Genomic DNA, 23,684 nt, shown 5'->3' with positions numbered 1-23,684 from the left:
CTGCTGCTAAGTCACTTCAGTCGTGTTCGACTCTGTGCAACCCCATAGACGGCAGCCCACCAGGCTCCCCTGTCCCTGGGATTCTCCAGGCAAGAACACTGGAGTGGGTTGCCATGTCCTCCAATGCATGAAAGTGAAAAGTGAAAGTGAAATCGCTCAGTCATGTCTGACTCTTAGCGACCCTGTGGACTGCAGCCCACCAGGCTCCTCCGTCCATGGGATTTTCCAGGCAAGAGTACTGGAGTGGGGTGCCATTGCCCTCTCCAAGGAGTCCCTTACCCTTTCCTGTTTGAAGTCCTATTTCCTGAATCTAATATCTTCTTCCTTCTTGGTATGCTCCCTTGTTTGGATGGAATGCATCCTTTAGCAGCTTCATGAGAAAAGGTGCTTGAGGTACTTTCTTCCTCATTTATTCCATTCTTTTTTTTTTAAATTTTTTTACTCTTAAACATAATTAATCACATAAACATTTCTTAAAATTTGTACATGCAGTTTAACACATAATTACAATGCGAACACCCAAGAAACCACCATCCATGTCAAGAAACCCTAGGAACTCCTGAGAGGTAACTGCTAGCCTTATTTTGTGCTAATACTTTCCTTGGTTTTCTTTTGCCAACTATGTTTTCATCCTAATCATTTAAATTTTCCTGGTTTTGAACCAAATAAAAATGGAATCATTATATGAATATAGATGCAAAAATTCTCAACAAAATATTAGCAAACCAAATCCAAAAACTTGTGAAAATATCATATGCTGCAATCAAGTTGGATTCATCCCAGGGTCACAGGGATGGTTCAACATACGCCAATCAATGTGATACACCATATCGACAAAAGAAAGAACAAAAACCATATGATCACCTCAATAGATGCAGAAAAAGCATTTGATAAAATTCAGTATCCATTCATTATAAAAGCTCTTATCAAAATGGGTACAGAGGGAACTTATCTCAGCATAATAAAAGCTATTTATGACAAAACCACAGCCAACATAATATACAATGATAAAAAGCTGAAAGCTTTCCCACTGAAATCTGGAACAAGAACAAGGATCCCACTCTCACCACGTTCTATTCAACATAGTATTGGAGGGCCTAGTCAGAGCAATCAGACAAGAAAAAGAAATAAAAGGTATCCAAATTGGAAGAGAAGAGGTAAAATTGTCATTATATGCAGATGACGTGATACTGCATAGAGAAAACCCTAAAGATTCCACTACTAGAAATTACTAGAACTGATGGATGAATTCAGCAAGGTGGCAGAATACAAGGGTAACGTACAGAAATCTGTTGCATTTCTTTATACTAACAATGAAATATCAGAAAGGGAAAGTAAAAAAAAAAAAAAAACCTTTTAAAATTGTATTTAAAAAGACAGAAGTATAAGGACAAATGAATAAGTTCACCCTTATAAGTGGAAGATTTAAGCACACTTCTCTCAATAGTTGATAAAATGGACCAAAAAGTTAATAACCTAATGGAAGACTTGAAAAAATTAATCAACATGCTTAAAAGTTAATCAACATGCTTGATGTAGTGGCCATATGCAGAACCCTGTGCTCAGCACTTGAGAATGCATATGCTCCTCAAGCACACATGGGTAATTCACCAAGCCAAACTTGTATGAGGTCACATACAAGGCTCAGCCCATCATGAAAAACCAAGATGTGGAAAAAGTATATGAGGTACTACTATTATTTTAGCAGGTAAATAAACATATGTATACGTCTATATCCACCTGATGCGAAGAGCTGACTCATTTGAAAAGACCCTGATGCTGGGAAAGATTGAAGGCGGGAGGAGAAGGGGATGACAGAGGATGAGATGGTTGGATGACATCACCGACTCGATGGACATGAGTTTGAGCAAGCTCCGGGAGTTGGTGATGGAAAGGGAAGCCTGGTGTGCTGCAGTCCATGGGATTCCAAAGAGTTGGACACGACTGAGTTACTGAACTAAACTGATATGTATTAGCAGGCATAAAGTATTTCTGGAAGACTTAACAAAAAAACTTCACAGACTTTTTTTTTTATGAGGAAGAAGATGGGTTAGGATTGGACAGAGACCTAATTTTCATCATGTATATGTTTCTTTTTTAATTTTTTCTAACTTTGGTGTGTCTTCCTTTTTATTAGAATCATAAATTAAAAATATATTTAGGTAGTTGTAAGAAAAAGTTTTAAGAAAATGCAGTTTTTACAAAATGATTTGCTGCCGTATATAGTAAACTGCTGTAAGCTTAAGGAAAGACCAGTTTGCTGTGGCTTAGTGGAGTTGCAGGAAACTCCAGGAAGAAGAGATTTTTACTGGATTTTGAGATCTGGGTAACATTCGAATTGGGAGAGAGAGGTAGTACACTCTAAACCTCTGGAAGCAATTCCACTGAGACTCATGTATTGTGATCAATGACCCTGGAAACTGACACATGGAAGGGACCCTCACTGGCACAGATTGCTATTAAAAGCAGTAGAATGGAGACAGTGACCAAGGTGGATGACACTGATGCAACAATCCTCAAAGGAAAAGCTAACCCCACGTGGGAGCTCCAAGGTGGCAAGTTCAATAAATGGACTTCTGTTCCTTCTGAGCCCACAATCATCCTTCCTTCTCTCTGCAGTTGTTGAGATAATTAACATTTCCCTTTATGGAAGAAGCACAGGTGAACATCAGCCTCTCCCAGAAACCATGAAGACTCTTTTGAAGACGACGCCTAGACCTTGATTTTCAAAGCTGTCCATTTGGTTGTGCCTGGGCTTCTGACTACAGATAAGTGTTTAACAAGTATCCTTAACTCTAGAAAGTACTGGGGAAGGCAGGTGGCATCCAGCCAGCTAGGACAAGACTGCTAATGTAGGTGGTGAAATAGCACTAGCTCTTCCCAGTGCAGTTATCTTCCCATTAGAATATCCATGGGGATTGAGGAAGGGAAGGAAGGGGGTCTTGTCTTTGTTAGAGCTTCTCTGTATTAGAGCTTCCATCCTGGCATTCAAAGTCCTTCACAATCTGTTTTTCTTTCCCATTTAGCATTCCCCACTGCCCCTACCTCCTGTCTCACCTCTTTGCCCACCTGCCTTGGTTGTGTTTATTATTGTGCCATTGTTTATACCCCCTACACCCAACCAGTCAGCTAGGGTGGGGAGTGGTGGAGGTGTACAAATGATAACAGCATTTACCTGTTCTCAATTTATTTTACATCTTTACTGGGGTACTGGGATAAGACTCGAGAGATATGTGAAACTGAAATTGTAATTGGTTCATGATTGGGAGAAAGCATGGACTTCCTTGATAGCTCAGTTGGTAAAGTATCTGCCTGCAATGCAGGAGACCCCAGTTCAATTCCTGGGTTGGGAAGATCCACTGGAGAAGTCTAGGCTACCCACTCCAGTATTCTTGGGCTTCCCTTGTGGCTCACCTGGTAAAGAATCCACCTGCAATGTGGGAGACCTGTGTTCGATCCTTGGGTTGGGAAGATCCCCTGGAGAAGGGAAAGGCCACCCACTCCAGTATTCTGGCCTGGAGAATTCCATGGACTGTATAGTCCATGGGGTCACAAAGAATTGGACACAGCTGAGCAACTTTTACTCTCACTCTCCCTGGGAGAAAGATGGTAGAATGGAAAGTTAGTTTCAGTTCAGCCACTGACTTAGTGTGTTTCCAATCATGGCTGCAAAATTAATTTCCAACCTCTCACCAAATTATTTACCCCCAAAACTTAACTTAAAACAACCGTCCATTTTATTTTTATCTCATGATTTTGTGGGTCAGGAATTTGGATGGAACTCAGCTGATTGATTTCTCTGCTCCGTGTGACATCGACTGAGGTCATACTGTGGTACTTGGCTACAAGATGGGCTGGTCTATATGGTGTCCGAGATGGTTTCACGTGCATGTATGGCATCTAGAAGTTTGAAATCAAGGTATCAGTAGGTATATTCTCCCTCTGAAAGCCCTAAGGACGGATTCTTCTTTTTTAATTTTTAAAATTATTTATTCTTCGAGGCCGCACCATGTGGTATGTGGGATCTTAGTTCTCCAACTAGGGACTGAAACTCTGCCTCCTGCATTGGGAACATGGAGTCTTAACCACTGGACCACCAGGGGAGTCCTGGGAGGGATCCTTGTTTGCTTCTGGCCTCTGGTGGTTGCCAGCAGCCCTTGGCATTTCTTGGCTATAGATGCATCACTTGAGTCTCTGCCTCCATGTTCACATGGGCCTCTCCCCTGGGTACCCTCTTCTTATAAGGATGCCAGTCATACTGGGTTTAGGGCCCACCCTGATCCAATATGACCTCAGCTTAACTTGATTAAGTCTGTAATTACTCTATTTCCAAATAAAGTCACATTCACAGGTTTTAGCTAAACATGAAATTGAGGGCACACTATTCAATATCAGGGTGGGCTGGAAGGTTGGGCTCCATGTGACCACGCTGGTGGGGCATCTCGGGGTAGCTGTGCTTCCTAGGGCTGGCTCTGGGCTCAGGAGACTGCCCCAAGAGAACCACATGGAAGCCTCAAAGCTTCTTATGATCCATCCTTGGTGGTCACGGGATGTCATTTGACCACATTGCATTGGCAGTCAGTAAGGCCAGTTCATATTCAAGGGGATTAGACCCCCTCTTGACAAAAGAAATATCAAAGAATTTGTATCCATTTTAACCTGCCACACTGTGTGATCTTTATGGAGGCTCCTGTCCCATGTACCATGGTAGGTATTTTCACACTTTTTACCTCACTTAAGTCTCCTGATCATTCCGAGTTAGGTTTTGCTCACTCTTCATGTAGGAAGACCAATCGAGAGATTCTCTGTAACTTGTTCAGAGTCACACAGCTAGTGAACCATGGAGCTGAGATTTGAACTCATGGCTATCCCATCCTAAAGCATCCTCCTTCCAGAACATCACCCTGGAAAGAGAAGAGAGCTAACTCCTGCTGGTACCAGAAGCATTGGGATGGCATGAATATGAGGCTCTCGTGCTCATGCCATCATGGGCATTGCATCAGGGACTGTAACCACTGCTGCTGCGCTTACAGTTCAATCGTGTCCAACTCTGTGCAACTCTATGGACTATAGCCCGCCAGGCTCCTCTGGCCATGGGATTCTCTAAGCAAGAATACTGGAGTGGGTTGCTATACCCTCCTCCAGGGGATCTTCCCGACCCAGGGATCAAACCCAGATCGCCTGCACTGCAGGCATTGTAACCACAGCAGCAGTATATTTTCCCCGGGTCCAATTCCCCCACCCGTAGGGGCATGGCTTGACCGCTACTGAGATAGGAAGAGGAACAACCTTTAAAAAAATGGCATAGATGTTGAGGACACACCATTAACTGTTTAGAACCAGCCAGGTCTTAGATGGCAGATGAGTCAACTTCAACTAGACTTTAAACTGCCTTATTACAGATCAGCAGGCTAAATGACATGCTTAACAGTGCCATGACAGTTCTAAGGCTAGCCATGTAAGGCCAGAAAGTGGGTGGTGCCCGTTCCTGGCAATCCCCACCCCTCTTCAAGACAATTGGAATAATAATCCCAGGCATTAGCCTATGAAATTACCTAGCCCATAAAAACTAACCACCCAATATTTGGGGGCCTCTTCCCTTTTGAGATGCTTTATACTCCCTCTGTGGAGTGTGTTCCTTCCGGGGCCATTCTCCGTTTCTGAGACAGATCACGTTCCATCTATGGAATGTTGTTGTTGTTCAGTCACTCAGTCTCGTCCGACTCTTTGTGACCCCATGGACTGCAGCACGCCAGGCTTCCCTGTCCTTCACCATCTCCCGGAGTTTGCTCAAACTCATGTCCATTGAGTCAGTGATGCCATCCAACCGTCTCATCCTCTGTCTCTCCTTTCTCCTCTTGCCCTCAACCCTTCCCAGTGTTAGGGTCTTTTCCAGTGAGTCAGTTCTTCACATCAGGTGGCCAAAGTATTGGAGTTTCAGCTTCAGCATCAGTCCTTCCAATGAATATTCAGGACTAATTTCCTTTAGGATTGACTGGTTGAATCTCCTTGCTGTCCAAGGGACTCTCAAGAGTCTTCTCCAACACCACAGCTTAAAAGCATCAATTCTTCGATGATCAGCCTTCTTTATGGTTCAACTCTCATATACATACATGACTACTGGAAAAACCATAGCTTTGACTACACAGACCTTTGGAATGTCCTTATGGAATGTATGTCTATGGGATGTATATCTCTATCTCTAAATAAATCTTCATCGTCTTTACTGTGGCTCACTCTTGGATTCTTTCCTGTGTGAAACCAAGAACCCACACTTGGTGGCCTGTCCCAGGGACTCACCTGAGACCTGGGATGTAACCGTCCTCTCATGCCCACTTTTTCCTGCAACACTATGACATTCGCCCCTTCCCCTCTTCCAGCAGCTCTTAGGATTCTTTGATATGACTGTTGGCATCCCTCGCTGTGTGTAATGAGACTCCTCCAGGTGGGGCTCCTGCATGTCAGGTCCCCTGGCTCTGCGACCCCTGGCAGCCTTCCTTAACTCTCCCTCTTTGCCCTGAGTCCAGATGAGGTCACTCTGTGGGCGGGGCCTGTGGAGGTGGCACACCCTAGTGTGGCCGGGGGTGACGGCTCCATGGTGCTGGTCTCAGGCTGGCCTCTGGCAGGGACCCACTGGCAGCTCACATCCCTGCACTGGATGTGGTGATGTTCCCATCTTCCCCCACGCCCATCCCCTCACTGGTCTGGCGGGTTCACTTCAATTCCCTTCAGCAAACATGTTATGAGTACCAGCCATGGCCAAACTCTGTCCCACCCACAGAGACAGCACACCTGCCACGGTGCTGGGAAACTAGGAAGAGTGCTGAAGCACCACTTTAGTCAATTTGGTTTAATTTTAAGGGGGAAACTGAGGACCAGAGGGGAGAAGGAATACACAGAAATTTAACCAGAGAGTCAGAGAGTCATGGTTTAAGCTCAGCTAACTTTCTATCCAGTCCAGGGTTGCTTTCCCAATGTTTTGGTTCCCGCTCCGTGCGGCTTCTGGCGGGGTCGGGGCAGACATTCCCGGAGCACTTGTACCGTGAGTCAGCCGAGGGTCCTTGACTAGGGGACCGGCAGGGCTCCGTGGTGAGGAGGCGGGGGAGGAGGCTTCCAAGCCTTCTTCAGGAGGGAGTTGTTTGATGAGCCTGTGAGAAGGAATGTTGATTCCTGCCCTGAGTTTCTCTTTATTGCTAATCTGCACAAAGAAACGTTAATGATTTTAATTACGGGGTTGGGTTAATACATCATGTAAATGATTTTATTTAGAAAATGCAAACTAATCCCCTTTGCAGAAAGACTCTGTCTGTGGACCCTCCCATCTGCTTGCCTGGCTGGGTGGAGGGAGGCTGTGGGGTGAGAGCCTCCCAGGCTGCTCCCTGCTTCCGGGAGGCAGAGCTGGGCAGGCTGCAGTGCAGGACACATGCCCCACCACGTGGAGGCCCGAAGGGAAGGCTGGAGCAGCAGGGCTGGCCCTCAGCCGCAGTGGGGCAGGGCAGCTCCCCAGACTGAAGGCCTGTGCAGGAGACAGACAGTCTCGGGGGGCTGAACGCCCTCCCCAACCACCCTCCCCCCACCAGCCCTCCCCTTTTCTCCCAGCCTCCCATTTCCCCCCCCCCCGCTCCCTGCTATGGACTCTTGGACACTTCCCGCCAACAGAGCTGATTATTCCTCAATTTGTTCCAACCTGAAAATAAAGACAGATAAAGTGAAAATATTCCGGGAACAATGCCAAGCCAAAGGCATTAAATTATTAAGCGATCTCTATCTGAGTAATGGATTTATGCCCTTTAACAACTTTAAAAGAAATATAATGTTTTTCAATACCCTCTTTTAGGGAACTTCTTATAAATGAACTGTCCGTTTTATTAGTATTAAAGGAAATGGGGATTGAATCAGAGCTTCGAGGGCGGGTGATTATCTGCAGATTTCTCCTTAGAACTGGGGAAATTAACAGCACGGACTAATCCACACTTCTTTTTTTTAAAGGGCACTTTACACGACACTGTACAGTAAATTGGAAAATGTATAACTATCCATCAAAGTAAATCTTGGGAATAAAATAATTAGAAACCACACAAGCATGGCCAGGGAAGATTGGAGCTAAAATTAGACTCTGTGTGGCTGTTTCTGGATGTCGCCAGAGTTGGCGCTGGTGTCAACGGGGCAGGAGCGGGTGGGCGAGCAGGAAGGAAGCTGGAGTTGGGGCGAGCTGCCCAGGCAGGCGAGAGGGCTTGGGGGGCATTTGAGGGGTGGCAGATTGGAGGGGGATGAACAGGGCATTTTGACTATAATCTGGCAGCTTCCTTGTTCTCCCCCGTCCCTTCCCCTGACCCTGGCTGTCTTTACCTGCAATCTGGCCGGCTCTTCCGGGCTGCTGTTTCCAGATGGTCTGAAGGTCTGTGGCTGCCCCTGCAGAGCCAGATGGATTCTTTCTGGGAGGGGGAGGGGGTAAAGGAAGGGGGAAGAAGTAACCTTGTTGTTAAGCCTAGAGTGTGTGTGTGTGAGTGTGTGGAAGTGAGTGTGTGTGTGTGTGAGAATGTATGTGTGTGAGTGTGTATGGATGTGTGAGTGTGTATGGATGTGTGTGTGCATGAGTGTGTGTGTGTGTGGATGTGAGTATGTGTGTGTGTGTGGATGTGTGTGTATGTAAGTGAGTATGTGTGTGTGGATGTAAATATGTACGTGAGTGTGTATGGATATGTGTGTGAGAATGTATGTGTGTGAGTGTGTGTGGATATGAGTATGTGTGTTTATGGGTGTGTGTGTACGTGTGTGTGTGTGTGAGTGTGTGTGTGTATGGATGTATGTGTGTGAGATTGTATGGATGTGTGTGTGTGGATGTGTGTGCGTGTATAGATGTGAGTGTGTGTATGTATGTGTGTGAGTGTGTGTGGATGTGTGTGTTTGAATGTGTGTGTGAGTGTGTGGATGTGAGTGTGTGCATAGATGTGAGTGTGTGGGCGTATGAGCATGTATTAGTGGAGGCATAGCTGTGCGCGTGCATGTGTACACCTGTGGGTGTGCACGTCTGTGTGTGTGTGTCCAGTGCCCTCTGAGCTGGAACCTCTGTCTTTGGTTTTACTCCTGCTCAGAGTCTCCTGACTCCTGACCTCTGAGGAGGTTGTGGGTGGGCAGTGGGCGGCACCACTACTCACCAGGGCCGCTCCTGCCCTTCCTGCCTCAGCCTCCCCCCTTGGCAACCACTGTCAAGCCAGAGGGTGGGGTGGGGTGGTGAGGAGGGGGCTGACCCGGGAGGAGGAGGCAGAGGTGAGCAAAGGACAGAAGAGGCCCTGCCTCCCCCTCCCAGCCCACTACAACCCCTGCCCAGATACCAGAAGGCCAGCAGCCCCACATCCTCAACTGGGCAAGGTCCCAGGGTTGCCTGTGCCAGGCAGAGGGCACACAAGGGCCCGGGGTCGCCTGTGCCAGGCAGAGGGCACACAGAGCCCTCTCCTCAGGAAGCAGGGCTAGGAGGATTTCTTCTCAGGCTCAGAATGAACTCGCCCATGGTCAGAACCAGCAAGTAGCCTTGGAAATCTTCTAGCCCCTCCTCCCATGGTACAGATGAAGAAACCAAGGCCCAGGGAGGTGGGACACAATTAACACCTTGGCTAATATGATTGTTGCTGCTACTTATTGCCCGAGGCCATACTTTCCTGGATGGTTCTTCTCCCTGGGCTGAGGAGCCACACGCTTGGAGAACACTGCCCAACCATCCACTCTTGCTTCCTGGCAAGCTCTTCACTCGTGGAGAGGCTGGAAGCCTCTTCTGGTTCCCTGAGGGGCCCTCCAGAGCCTTCTCAGCCCTCGCACCTGCCTCCTTGGTGTATGTTCCTCTCCTCCCATTGCTACAGCATAGCGCCTCACCGGGTTCGCCCTCCCTCCTCAAGCCAACTGTTCAAACTGGGCTTCATCTGTGGAAGAAGAAGCTGTGCCCGTAGATGTCCTGCTCGTTACAATGTTTCAACTCCTGCTCTCTCATTTTGTGAGGGAGAGGAGAGGGAAGGGACCCCCGTTCACTCGCCATGTCTACAAGTTTTATAATACCTCCCAGGTAGCATTTTTCTTTGTGGCTTTCTAAAATACGTATTTATTTATTTACTGTATTTGGCTGCACTGGGTCTTACTTTCAGCGCGTGGGACCGTTAGTTGTGGCACATGAACCCTTAGTGTGGCATGTGGGATCTGACCAGGGCTTGAACCCAGGCCCCTGTGCTGGGAACGCGGAGTCTGTGCCACTGGCCCACCCATAAAGTTACCTCCGTTTTTTATACTTTTTTCTTTTCCTGATTTTCCTATTTCTCCCTTTAGTCACTAGAAAGCAAAGACTAGTCTAATGAAAATCTGATAGCCAAGCAGAGTTTAATAAAATGGAGCGCCTGTTTAACTATGGTCTGAAAGAATTAGCCAAGGATTAGGTTTCAGGCAATAATAATAAAAATAATAAACAATGTAAGTATTGACACTGTTAGGATAACTTGAAGTATCTGTGGCAAGGGGTAAGCTAGTAGCAAGCAGACTGATGCAATCTGAAGATAATTCATGGTGTTTGGAAGAGGCCATTACAAGTAAGACCATGACATGTGCCTTTCCTTCTTAGTGACTGGAAAAAGAAAAGGGAAGTTGCTCAGTCAGTCGTGTCCTACTCTTTGCAAACCCAAGGACTGTAGCCTACCAGGCTCCTCCGTCCATGGAATTTTCCAGGCAAGAGTACTGGAGTGGGTTTCCATTTCCTTCTCTAGGGGACCTTCCTGACCCAGGGATCGAACCTGGGCCTCCTGCATTGCAGGCAGACGCTTTACCATCTGAGCCACCAGGGAAGCCCTGGAGAACTGGAGATTTATGAATTATCTTCAGATCATTATCTTATTATTATCCTATTACCTTATATTATTATTATTATATTATATATTATTATATTATATGTAATATATTAATATATAATAATTACAATAATATTATATCATATATTAATATAACATTATATTATAATATTGTTGTTATATAATTATAATATAATTATAATATATTACAATATTAATATATTATTATCTTATATCTTATATATTATTATCTTATAATTATCTTCAGATTGCATCAGTCTGCTTGTTCCTAGCTTCCCCCTTGCCACAGGTACTTCAAGTCATCCTAACAGTGTCAGTACTTACATTGTTTATTATTATTATTATTATTGCCTGAAACCTATGCTATGCTATGCTAAGTCACTTCAGTCATGTCCGACTCTGTGTGACCCCATAGACGGCAGCCACCAGGCTCCCCTGTCCCTGAGATTCTCCAGGCAAGAACACTGGAGTGGGTTGCCATCTCCTTCTCCAATGTATGAAAGTGAAAAGTGGAAGCAAAGTTGCTCAGTCGTGTCCAACTCCTAGTGACCCCATGGACTGCAGCCCACCAGTCTCCTCCATCCATGGGACTCTCCAGGCAAGAGTACTGGAGTGGGGTGCCATTGCCTTCTCTGGCCTGAAACCTAATTCTTGGCTAATTCTTTCAGACCATAGTTAGTGACTGGAGAACTGGTCAAAAGGGGAATGGGTTGAGCTGGTTCACCCACAAACTCTCAGAAATGTAAAGGCACCTGCCCCAAATGGTGGAGCTAGCATCTCTCTCTTCTCCGATTGTACATGGAACACTGGCCTTTTAATTCCCAAATGCCTGTCCAACCTCCTGGCCTAGTCAGCTGTGCTTGGGCTCTTCTGAGGGTGGCTGTCCTCAGATCTGGAGACAGAGAGGGGGTGCTGTCTCTGTGCTTTTGGGTACAGAGTGGAGTGCTAACGATCTGGACGAGGACAGTCACTCTCTCAGGGAACACAGACTGGCCACTACTCTGGACGAAGCCCCATATGGCACCTGGAGGATGGGAGGGTATACGACATACATGCTTTGCCCACAGGTACTTCCAGTGACGGTGGGGAAGGGGTCATGCACATACAATTTAAAATCCTTGGCCCTCGGTGTTAGGGAAGCGCTTCCATAGTCCACCGCTTCCTGCCCTGCTGTTCAAAAGCCTTTGACTGAGATGTATGTCCCCTTAACAGAACATGTCAGTTGGTGTGTTCGTTTAAGGACCAAGAGATTGGGAGCAAGTGGGAACAAAAATGGGAGAAGAGGGTAGCCGTTTGCGATTGTTGAGAAGGCAATGGAAACCCACTCCAGTACTCTTGCCTGGAAAATCCCATGGATGGAGGAGCCTGGTAGGCTGCAGTCCACGGGGTCACTAGGAGTCGGACACGACTGAGTGACTTCACTTTCACTTTTCACGTTCATGCATTGGAGGAGGAAATGGCAACCCACTCCAGTGTTCTTGCCTGGAGAATCCCAGGGATGGAGGGGCCTGGTGGGTTGCCATCTATGGGGTTGCACAGAGTCGGACACGACTGAAGCGACTTAGCAGCAGCAGCAGCAGTCCCAATCACAAGCCCAACCTATATTCTGCTGAAAGTGTTTCATATATATATAAAATGAAAGTAGTTGCCTGAGTTAATAAAGTATATGGGATCCTTTAATGATTTCATTATAATTGCCCTTTACTGTGTAGAGTATGTATTAGTCTGTGTACTCAGTCACTTCAGTCATGTCTGACTCTTTGTGACCGTATGGACTGCAGCCCACCAGGCTCCCCTGTCCATGGGATTCTCCAGGCAGGGATACTGAGTGGCTTGCCGCGCCCTCCTCCAGGGATCCTCCCGACTCAGGGATCGAGCCTGCATCTCTTCCATCTCCCACATTGGCAGGTGGGTTCTTTACCAGTAGAGCCACCTGGGAAGCCCATTAGTTTGTTGAGCTGTTTACTGAGCATTTACTATGTGGCAAGTGTTGTGCAAAGTGTGTAGTTTAATAAACATTATCTGTAATCCACAACAACTCTGAATAGTGTCCGTGATTATCCCCAGTTTATAAATAAGGAGAAAGACCTGACAAGGTTAGTGGACGTGCCCTCAGCCAGTCAGCAGCAGAGCTGACCTTGATACGAGCTCTTACTGGTACTAAGACTTGCTGTGATTTAAAAATTGGCTTACTCGACAGAGCCCCTCATAACTCAAATGTTCTGGGAAACTGTTCTTACCATGGCTGCCTCTGGTGAAGTACAGAGGCGCCCTGGGAACCTGACACCGTGTGGCCATTTGCTCCAGGGCGGAGGCCAGCAGGGTGTCCGCTGTCCCCCTTTGCTTTCTGCCCTCTCTGTGAGGCCCTCCCTGTGGCCCCAGCGTCTACTTGCTGCTTCTGCCTACGCTCTTCTTGTGCTGATGGCAGCTCCTTTCTCCCATCATTTGGTTCTCCTCAATTTTATTTCATCAGATCTAGTGTTTTGAGGTTTCTCCATTGATTCTAGGTTTGTGACTCTCGTGGACTTTCATGGAGTGGACTTTCATGGATGAATAGGTTATTAGTGAAAATGCATCTGGGTCCTCTATCACTTAGAAAACGAAGTTAGCAATAGAGATCATAAACAATAGTGGCTTAAATCAGGGGTCCCCAACCTCCAGGATCTAATGCCCAATGAGCTGAGATGGAGCTGATGTAATAATCATAGAAATAAAGTGCACAATAAATTTAATGTGCTTGAATCATCCCAAAATCATGCCCCCTACCCCTGGTCTGTGGAAAAACTGTCTTGCATGAAACTGGTCTCTGGTGCCAAACAGGTTGGGGAGTGCTGTCTTAAGCAATTTCAAAAAAATATTTTTTTCCAGTAAAGAAAGCCAAAAAATAGGCAGTTTGGGGCCAGCATGAAATAGTCACAGTTATATGGGATTTTTATCACACCATTCCACCGTCCTTACCATCTTCATGGCCCAAGATGGCCTACTGCAGCTCCACCTGATGTGACTCTTCATGAGCTTTTATGTGAACCCCTGGGCTTCCCTGGTGGTTCAGATGGTAAAGAATCTGCCTGCAATATGAGAGACCTGGGTTCAATCCTTGGGTTGAGAAGATCCCCTGGAGAAGGAAATGGCTACCCACTCCAGTATTCTTGCCCAGAGAATTCCATGGACAGAGGAGCCTGGTGGGCTACAGTCCTTGGGGTCTCAAAGAGTCGGACACAACGGAGCAACTAACACTGTGTGAACCCCCCAGAAAACTGCTACATATATCCTGTTAGCCACCTCCATCTGTAAGGCTGACTTAGCAATGTAATTTTTTCAGGTAGGTAAGTCACCCAGGTTTCTAAGTCATAAGGGAAGAAAGATTATTAGGTCAGAAAACAGCAGTCTCTAAATCAGATCCTCTCCCTGAAAACCCCCTGTTTTCAGGGACTGAAGAAGAGAGTAAGCAATTCTCCCATTTTATAGATGCAAAAGTTGAGACTAAAGAAGTTTAAGTGACAACGTCATAGTAGCAGAATGGGGACTAGAACCTGGGACTTCTGGTCACTTCTCTGGCTAGCTCAATGAAGAGCTAAGCCGGGATGCCATTTCCACAACTCCTACCCCCACACACATCCGCATGTGTGCATATGTGTGACAAGGGTCTGTCGGTAAAATAACTCATTGCAGTGTGTTCAAGTGGAAAAACTGTTCTAGAACTAGGGCCCCCTTCCCCCGCCCTCTGTCCTGCGAAAGCTGGCTAATTGGATATCTCTTAGACATGTGCTGCCTGCTGGTTTGCTGACTGGTGGTGTGGGAGAGCCAGGGAGCCTGGGGTTGAAGCCCTTGGGTTTCTAGAATAGGTTAATGATGGTGATTAGAAGGGATGTGGTGGGGAAGTGCCTTACTTCCTATCCTGATCCTGTTGCCTCTGTTGGGGTCTCTCCTGGGCCAAAACCATCACTGCTGGGTCTCAGGGCTGACCCTTGAGACACTGCTTGGTCTCCAGGCTGCTCTGACCCTGCGACCCTTCCACAGCCCCAGTGAAAAACCATCCTCTGGCTCTTCCCTTGGGAAACAGAGAAGTTCTTTTGTCCAGGAGCCCAGCTGTAATCACATGCAGTTACTGGGCTGGGATCTTCCTGTCAATTTAGTCTTCAGAACTCTTTTTTTTTTTTTTAATGCGCTGGCACAGAGCCTGAACTTGGGGTTGGCTATCTCAGAATGCAGCTCAAGGCTGGCAGTCTCAGGGGCAGGGCCCTCTGGACCAAGATGTTCTAGGTCTATATCTGCCTCCTCCCCTCCCCTTTTCAGATTTCTAGCTGCTTCCCCTGGAGTTCTTTATGGTGCTGAGCCCAGGGTGTAGGGTTTGCAGAGCTGGTTGCTTGCTAGTTCCCATGGAGGGATGAGAAAGCTGAAGGAGACTCTTTCTCATGCCCTTCTCAAGTAAAGGGGGCTGCTTGTAAAGTCTAGTAATGGTTCCGTGTCAGTCACATTTATACATATTGGAACAGGAATAGTCCCCTGTGCCCTGTGTCTGCGTGGGAAGGCCCTCACCTTCCCTCGGAAACCTGGGGTTTGAAGAATTGCTCTGGCTGGAGTAAGAGGTGGGGATGGAGGGGCATCCAGGACCGCTTTGGGTAAAGCCCCTGCTTCCCCAACCCCGGATTTTCTCACCTGAGAGATGGGGATGACATCATGACCACCTGCCTTAGTTACATCCCGGGAAGGCTAAGAAGAAACAGATAGGCAATCTGTACAAAGATGGTCCTAAATCCTGTGCAAAGATGGTCCTGCTCTCAGCACACTCTTTCATCGTCCTCTCTTTGACTGCAGTCCCCTGCTGGGCAAGCATCTCACACATCTCACAAGGCCATCCAGGTGGGGAGTTGGCAGGGAGGGCAGGGAGCTGACCCTAGAGCCCAGCCTGTTTCTCAAGTCAAGGATGCAGCCTTGACTGCATCCTGGGCTCACTGCATGCTTGCTCGTGGCAGGGCAGAGGGAAGAATAAAGGAAACATACAGTAGGGACTTGAGATTGGGGTGGGATCGTGGGGAAAGTGAGAGGTGGTGGGGGAGGTAAGAGGCACACAGCCAGTAAGTGGTCCCCTTGCCAGTTACTGACGTGCAAGGTGAGTTACTGTAGCCTTCTGTCCCTCCATGTTCTCCACTGGAAAACGGAATCAGTGGTAATATTTGTTTCACTGGGTTATTCCAAGGATTCAGTTCAGTCAGTTCAGTTGCTCAGTTGTGTCCGACTCTTTCCAACCCCCGGACTGCAACACACCAGGCCTCCCTGTCCATTACCAACTCCAGGAGTTTACTCAAACTCATGTCCATTGAGTCAGTGGTGCCATCCAACCATCTCATCCTCTGTCGTCCCCTTCTCCTCCCACCTTCAATCTTTCCCAGCAACAGGGTCTTTTCAAATGAGTCAGCTCTTCGCATCAGGTGGCCAAAGTATTGGAGTTTCAGCTTCAATATCAGTCCTTCCAATGAATATTCAGGACTGATTTCCTTTAGAATTAAATGAACTTAGAAAAGTTAGCACTTAGAAAAGTACATGACACTTATAACTGCTCACTATCACTATTGCTGGCTCTTGGTGGGTTTATTTTCCCACACAGTGGGGCAGATGCCCTCTGAACCTGGATTTAAGGCTGGATTGTGGGTAAGAATCTGAAAGTTGGGACCCTGGGTACCTGGGACATAACGATGGCATACAGGTGAAAATCTGAGCTCTGTGGGTTGACCCTTGGCAGTCTGGGTTGTGAGCTATGTCCCCCTCATTCAGCGCAGTGTCCAGCACTCAGATGCTCAATAAATACTTGTTGCTTAGAGTTCTCCTTGCTCTGCCCCCATGTGTAGGGAGGAAAGAAGGCACTGCTACTGTCTGAGCCAGAGCCCAGCATCACTGAGCAAGTTCCAGACTCGCACCCCAGATGTGGGTGCTGGGATTGTAGCCTTGGCTTACTAGCTCTTGGCTGATGTGTATTAATTCAGCTCCTCTCCGCCCTGGCCTGTGTCTGATTTGGATAAGATCCAAACAGCGCTTGCTCTAGACCAAACCAGTCTGTGAGTGAACCTAACTGTGCTGATTTCAGAGGGAGCTGGGCTGGTGGCTGAGTGCAGGTGCTGGTTCGGCAGCTTCTCGAGTGGATCTCCCGTACATGAACTAGGAGAAGCAGAGCCTCAGCCTTCTGGTCCAAGAGCAGATGTTGTTGGGTCTACCAGGCCCCTCAGCAGCAGACCATGGGTCCAGTGAGAGGGCCTGAAGGCTCTACACCACGTCTGTGGGCCTCAGAATCTCATGGGACAGATGTTGTCCAGCACCCCCAGCTGCCAGGCCATCTTCCGGGCATCGATGGGCATTTGGAGGGCTTCCTCTTTACCTGCTCTGCCTCACTTTAGTAGGCTCCATCTCCTCCCATCTCCCTCACTCATCCGGCCCTCCCTACTGACCCCAGTTAGCCCAAACGAGGACCTGATCGAGTCACTCAGCTGCTCCATCATCCTTCCCACTGTGGCTGAGGAAGTGGGGGGCGGGTGCAGTGGGCTAGACCCCTGCTCAGAGGTCTTTCTTCCCTCATCCTCCCACTGGGCCCACCTTTTCACCATTTCAGGTGCTCCTTCTGCAGATGAAGGCATTGCCACGTGTTAAAATGCAGCCTCTGAGCAGGTCCACGTGGGCCATGTGATCCTTAGTGTGGACGGGCACACGGAGCTCGCTGTCACTGCCCAGGCCGGGACCCGCGCCACGCCACATTCAAGCTGTGTGACCCGCAGGTCCTCACCTGGAACACAGAGATAAGAGTAGTGTCCGCCTTTCAAGGAGGTGGTGAGGAGTCTGTGAATTGCTGTGTTTGGGGGCCGGGGACCCGAGTGCAGGTCGGTCTCTCGCTAGATGCTTGCGTGGTCCTCGTCACTACTGTTTCCTCCACTGACCGAGGCCAGATTCCACCAGGAGGCTGACATCACGGCCTGGTCTGGGCAGGGCAGGAGCCGGCAGTGTGTGCAGTGCAGCAGGAGGGAGTGGGGCTCAGGGCAGCTCTACCACAGACGGTTCACTGGGAACTCGCTGCAGCGGCGATAAGCTGGAGACTCCAGGTATCTTAACCCAGCCCCCCAGTCAGGGCCCAGGCTGGAGGGTCCAGTGAGGTAGTGGACTGAAAGGGCCTGGGGCAGGGGTGCTGTTACTGCCGAAGGAGGATGGGGTGAGCTGGCAAACTGTAGTGGACCCCAAGGATGGGAAGGGCCCTGCCTGGGGCTTGTTGGAGGCCCGAAGCGGCAGTTGAGAGAGCCCCAGCAGCCTGGAGCAGAGGCCTCCACTCTCAGCACCCAGACAGCGGCCTTCAGAGTACAGGCCGGGTTCCTGATGGCTAGAGGACCGAGGGCAAGGGTGTAGGGCACATGGGCGATGGGCCCAGGGCAGGGGGCTGTCAGGTGGGCGCAGAGGCCTGAGTGGAAAGGGCAGTTCTCAGACAGAGGGGAGCAGATCCAGGGTAAGGAGACTTAACAAAATGCTTTAAGGCAGTAAAGGGCAAGTGTGCTTTTAATTTAAACAACAACGGTAACAACAATACTACTAGCAGATGCCTTGGTGAAACCAGACTGCACTGTGTCTCCTGGTTGTCCTGTGTGAGAGACACCCAGGCCTGTGACCCCCAGCTCTCACTCACCGTTCACCCATTTGCTCCTGGACAAGCCTGTGCTGCACGTGTTGCTGGGTTGCAGCCATCTCAGCCCCCCTGGGCTCTGCCTTCATTCTAGGAGGGGCAGTATCAGCTCTGTGTCTCAGGGATGTTTCTGATGATTGTGTGGAGGCTAAAGGGCAGCAGAAGGGAGGACAGGAGAGTTTGAAGACAGAGTTTAGAGTCTACCTAAGAAACTCCAATCCTTTGCCCACCTGATGCGAAGAGCTGACTCACTGGAAAAGACCCTGATGCTGGAAATGACTGAAGGCAGGAGGAGAAGGGGACAACAGAGGATGAGACGGTTGGATGCATCACTGACTCAAAGGACATGAGTTTGAGCAAGCTCCAGGAGATGGTGAAGGACAGGGAAGCCTGGAGTGCTGCAGTCCATGGGGTCGCAAAGAGTCAGAGATGACTGGGCGACTGAACAACAAAAGGAGTCTGGGGAGGAATGGTGTACAGGTTTGCGCTGGCTGCCATGACAAAGCCCCACAGCCTGGGGAACTCAAACACCAGTTCTTCTCTCACAGTTCTGGAGACCGGAAGTCTGAGGTCACGCTACGGCAGGATCGGCTCCTCCGGAAGCCGTCGGGGAAACTGCCCCCTGCTTCCACTGGCTCCACGTATCTTGCTGTCAGTCTTCTGTGTTCCTTCTGTCTTTGGTGTTCCTTGGCTTGTAGAAGCATCACCCCGACGCCTGCCTTCATCTTCACATGTTCCCGTTTTTCATTGGATTGGGGCCCACCCTACTCCAGTATGACCTCTCCGTAAACAGTTACATCTGCAACGACTCTTATTTCCAAATGAGGTCACATTCACAGATACGAGGGGTAAGGAGTTCCATATGAATTTCGTGAATTTGGAGGGACACGTTTCCACCCATAATGGATGGGGAGGGTCTCCTGGCAGAGGGAGCCAGGGGATGGAGAGGAGGGTTGGATTCCACAGGCAACCAGTACCTGGGCTTGGCAGACTCAGGACGGACAGGCATGGCACTGACTGAAGGAGAGGATGTTTTACAAGGACCCCGTCTTCATGCTCACTCACTCTGGAACAGGAGCCCAAGGCTTGAGAAAGGAGTCTGGCCTAGAGACCTAGGTTTGGGGGTTTCTAACTCACACCTTTGTCCCTGAGGGAGTGAGTGCCAATGACCAGCCACTGATATTTCTTCCTCCCTCAGTTCCTATTGGCAGTGTAGCTGTTGCTACTCCTTTTGCCTCCTATCCCTAAATGATTCAGTTGGTTATGTAACTTCAGTTACATCAGCCAACACTCTCTCCACTGTAAGACTGTGAGTCTTGGAGACCAAGACAGCATTTTCTACCCTCCCCAGGTTTCTCTTGTGCCAAGAAAATCCACAGAAGAACTCTTCCTTTTTAGTGGCTGACTGGAGAACACACGTTTCTGTTCAGCACCAGAAAGAACTTTAAGATAAAACTGCCTGCAGTGAAATCAGTTGCCTGCTAAGGTAGTGAGTGCCCAGTCACTGGGAGTGCTCCCACTCAGGATAGATGATCATGCGCTATGGGGGTCCTCTGGCAGAATCTCACACTGAATAGAGAGTTGGCTTGGATGTCCCCTCATGATCTGTTAATATCAAGATGGAATAATGATGGTGGGCTGTTTGTTTTTTTTTTTTAACCTAGATCTCAGGGGAGATTTACTTATTAATCAACTTATATTTTATGCTGTGCTCACTTCAAAAGCAAAACAAAAAAATTGGTGACCTTCTGAGCTTTCAAAGCACATAAATATGATACGGTAACTAACATTAAAGTGGAGACCATGTGATCTAGCAATTCTGTCTCCAGGAGAACATCCAGAAGAAAGCAGAGACTTGAACGGATACTTGTGCATTCATGCTTGCAGCAGCATTATTCACTGCAGGCAAAAAGTGGAAACAACTCAAATGTTTGTCGATGGATGAATGGGTAAGCCAAATGTGGTCTGTATAGACTGTGCATACAATGAAATGTTATTCAACTGTAAAAAGGAAGGAAATTCTGACACATGCTACAACTCAGATGAACCTTGAACACATCATGCTAAGTGAAACTTGCCAATCACGGAAGTACAAATACTGTACGACTCCACTAATATAGTTATCTAGGGTAACTGTAGCTACCTGGACATGCACCAGCCCGTCCGATATATCAGATTCATAGGGACAGGAAGTAGATGGTGGTGGTCAGAGGCAGGGGTAGGAGGGACTGGGGAGTTGGTATTTAATGGGTGTAGAATTTTGTCTGGGAAGATGAAAAAGTTCTGGAGGTGGAGGGTGGTAATGGTTGCACAACAGTGTGGATGGGCATGATGCTACCAAACTGTACACTTGAAATGGTTACAATGGTAAATTTCATGTTGTCTATATTTTATGTTATCTGTATGTTAACTACAATTTTAAAAAAGACTTAGAGAAGAAGAAACCACCAGCCCTTCCAGGTGGGCGTCGTGCAGCAGGCAGCACACAGCCCCTCGGGCACTGCCACCCATTCCATGCCCGCACACGATGCCCGCTCTCATGGAGGGACAGGCTGGTGCATGTCCAGGTAGCTCTGACTCACCTCGTCCTGCATTTGCCCCACACGTCGTCACAGCTGTGCATTGCGGAGGCCATTTTTCATTCCAGCCTTGCCTTTTGACAGCTCCGTGGAGCCACCCACCCTTGAAAGCTCAGTCTGTTCCTACCCATGATATGGTCCGTTAGCCAGCCAGCCCTTATTGTTTAAGCACCAGTTCTCATCCTGGCCCAAGTTCTGGGGCAAGTTCTTTAAGCACACGGGATGCACTGCTTTTAGCTCAGAACAGTCAGAACCAGTGCCCAAAGGAGAGGTTAATAAATTTGAGTCAAGCACATACTTTCTCTGCCCTGTTCTCTTTACTATTGTGTAAAAGTTAGTAGTTTTCTTTTCAGATCTGATGGAGTTAAGGTGTTTGCTTCACTTACGTCAAGAATTCACTTATGTCAAGAGTAGTGAGGTGCTGGGACTTCCCTGGTGGTCTGGTGGCTAAGACTCCATGCTCCCAATGCAGGCTGTCTGGGTTTGATCCTTGGTCAGGGAACTAGATCCCACATGCTACAACTAAGACTCAGTGCAACCAAATAAATAAATAAATGTTTTAAAGGAAGAGTAATGAGGTGCTGGTGAATGTAGAGTGTTCTCAGGGGAATGCCCTCAGCAGGCTTTGCAGTCAGGGCCATTGTGTCTTCTAGTGCGTGTGGGAGAGGCCAGTGAAGACGGCGACTCCCAGGGTGAGAGTGGGTCCACTCAACACGAGCGCAGAATACGCTGGTCCAGTTGTGATTAGGGCCCTCGCTGAGAGATCTTCCACAGCACGCTCTCCTGGCTGGGTTGACCTCCTGACACTGGTGGTTCGGGAAAAGGGAAACCAAAGTAAGGCACCGTGTGGTTGAAAACAAGGTCCTGGAGATGGGGAAGGTGAAGGGATACTAGGATGTAGGCTCACAACCAGATCACAAAGCCACCGGGTCTGGTCCAGTGTTACGTACCACATGAGCCATTCAGCAATGAGTCATAAACTAACTTGGCCCTTCTCTTCTCTTGGCTTGGATTTTTTTTTTTTTTTTTTGTAATTAATAAACTTGATTTTTAAGAGCAGTTTTAAGTTCACAGCATAACTGAGCAGAGAGTGCAGAGACTTCTCACATACACCCTGTCTCCACACATGAATTATCAAGGTCCCCCACTTGAGTGGTTCATGTGGTACATTTGATAAACACAACATAATCACTCAAAGTCCACAGTCAGCATTTGGGTTCACTCTTGGTATTGTATATCCTATGGGTTATGGCACTGTATAATGACATGTATCTACCATTGTATCTTACAGAACACTGTATAATGACGTGTATCCACCATTGTATCTTACAGAACACTGTATAATGACATGTATCCACCATTGTATCTTACAGAGCACTGTATAATGACATGTATCCACCATTGTATCTTACAGAACGGTTTCACTGCCCCAAGAACCCTCTGTGTTCTTCTTGCTCAGCCATCCCTCCCTTGGTGACTATAGATTACTTTAGTCTCCAAAGTTTTGCCTTTTTAAGAATGTAGTATAGTTGGGATCATACAGCACGTAGCCTTTGTAGATTGGCTTCTTTCACTTGTAGTTTACATTTAAAGTACCTTCATGTATCTTCGTGACTTGGTAGCTCATTTCTTTTTAGTGTTGAATAGTTTTCCATCGTCTGAATGCACCAAAGTTTTTATCCATTTACCTACTGAAGGACCTCTTGGTTGCTTTCAAGTCTTGGTAATTATGAATAAAACTGCAATAAACATCTGTGTGCAGAATTTTGTATGAATATAAGTTTTCAATTCATTTGGGTAGATTCCAAGGAGCATGATTGCTGGATTGTTTGATAAGAGTTTGTTAGGTTTTGGTTTTGAAAATATTGCCTCCTATTCGGAGAAGGCAATGGCACCCCACTCCAGTACTCTTGCCTGGAAAATCCCATGGATGGAGGAGCCTGGTGGGCTGCAGTCCATGGGATCGCTAGGAGTCAGACACGACTAAGTGACTTCACTTTCACTTTTCACTTTCATGCATTGGAGAAGGAAATGGCACCCCACTCCAGTGTTCTTGCCTGGAGAATCCCAGGGACGGGGGAGCCTGGTGGGCTGCCGTCTATGGGGTCGCACAGAGTTGGACACGACTGAAGCGACTTAGCAGCAGCAGCAGCATTCTCTGGGATGTCATTTCACTTTCTTTAAAAAGTTTTTTTTCATTTATTTTTGGCTGCCTGGGTCTTGGATGCTGTGCACAGTCTTTCTCTAGTTGCAGGGAATGGGGGCTATTCTCTGGTTGCTGTGCACAGGCCTCTTATTGCAGTGGCTTCTCTTGCAGAGCACAGGCTCTAGGCACATGGACTTCAGTAGCTTGGACATGGGGCCTCGGTAGTTGTAATCAATGGACTTAGTTGCCGCTTGTCATGTAGAATCTTCCTGGACCAGGGATCGCATCCATGTCCTCAACATTGGCAGGCAGATTCCTAACCACTGAACCACCAGGGAAGTTGAATAGTGTGTTTAATTCTGTAAGAAACTGCCAAACGGTCTCCCAAACGGACTGCACCATTTTGCCTTCCCACTAGCAGTGAGAGCGCCTGGCTTCCCATAGCCTCCCCAGCA

General features: G+C 47.9%; 1 long non-coding RNA gene and 1 other non-coding gene across 2 annotated transcripts; both read right to left on the bottom strand.

Moving 5' to 3' along the window:
* Positions 1-6,835: 6,835 nt before the first annotated feature.
* On the bottom strand, positions 6,836-19,271 carry LOC133237723 (uncharacterized). Its single transcript, XR_009733316.1, has 6 exons — positions 18,757-19,271; positions 18,508-18,652; positions 17,436-17,622; positions 13,806-13,915; positions 8,350-8,435; positions 6,836-7,687 (listed from the first exon to the last, which is right to left on the bottom strand). It is a non-coding gene; the product is annotated as an uncharacterized LOC133237723 (long non-coding RNA).
* On the bottom strand, positions 10,751-10,823 carry TRNAC-GCA (transfer RNA cysteine (anticodon GCA)). Its single transcript has one exon. It is a non-coding gene; the product is annotated as a tRNA-Cys (tRNA).
* Positions 19,272-23,684: the final 4,413 nt, after the last annotated feature.

This window comes from Bos javanicus, chromosome 24, assembly GCF_032452875.1.
Source record: "Bos javanicus breed banteng chromosome 24, ARS-OSU_banteng_1.0, whole genome shotgun sequence".
In the NCBI taxonomy this organism is placed as follows: Eukaryota; Metazoa; Chordata; class Mammalia; order Artiodactyla; family Bovidae; genus Bos; species Bos javanicus.
This window is presented reverse-complemented; position numbering and strand designations above follow the sequence as displayed.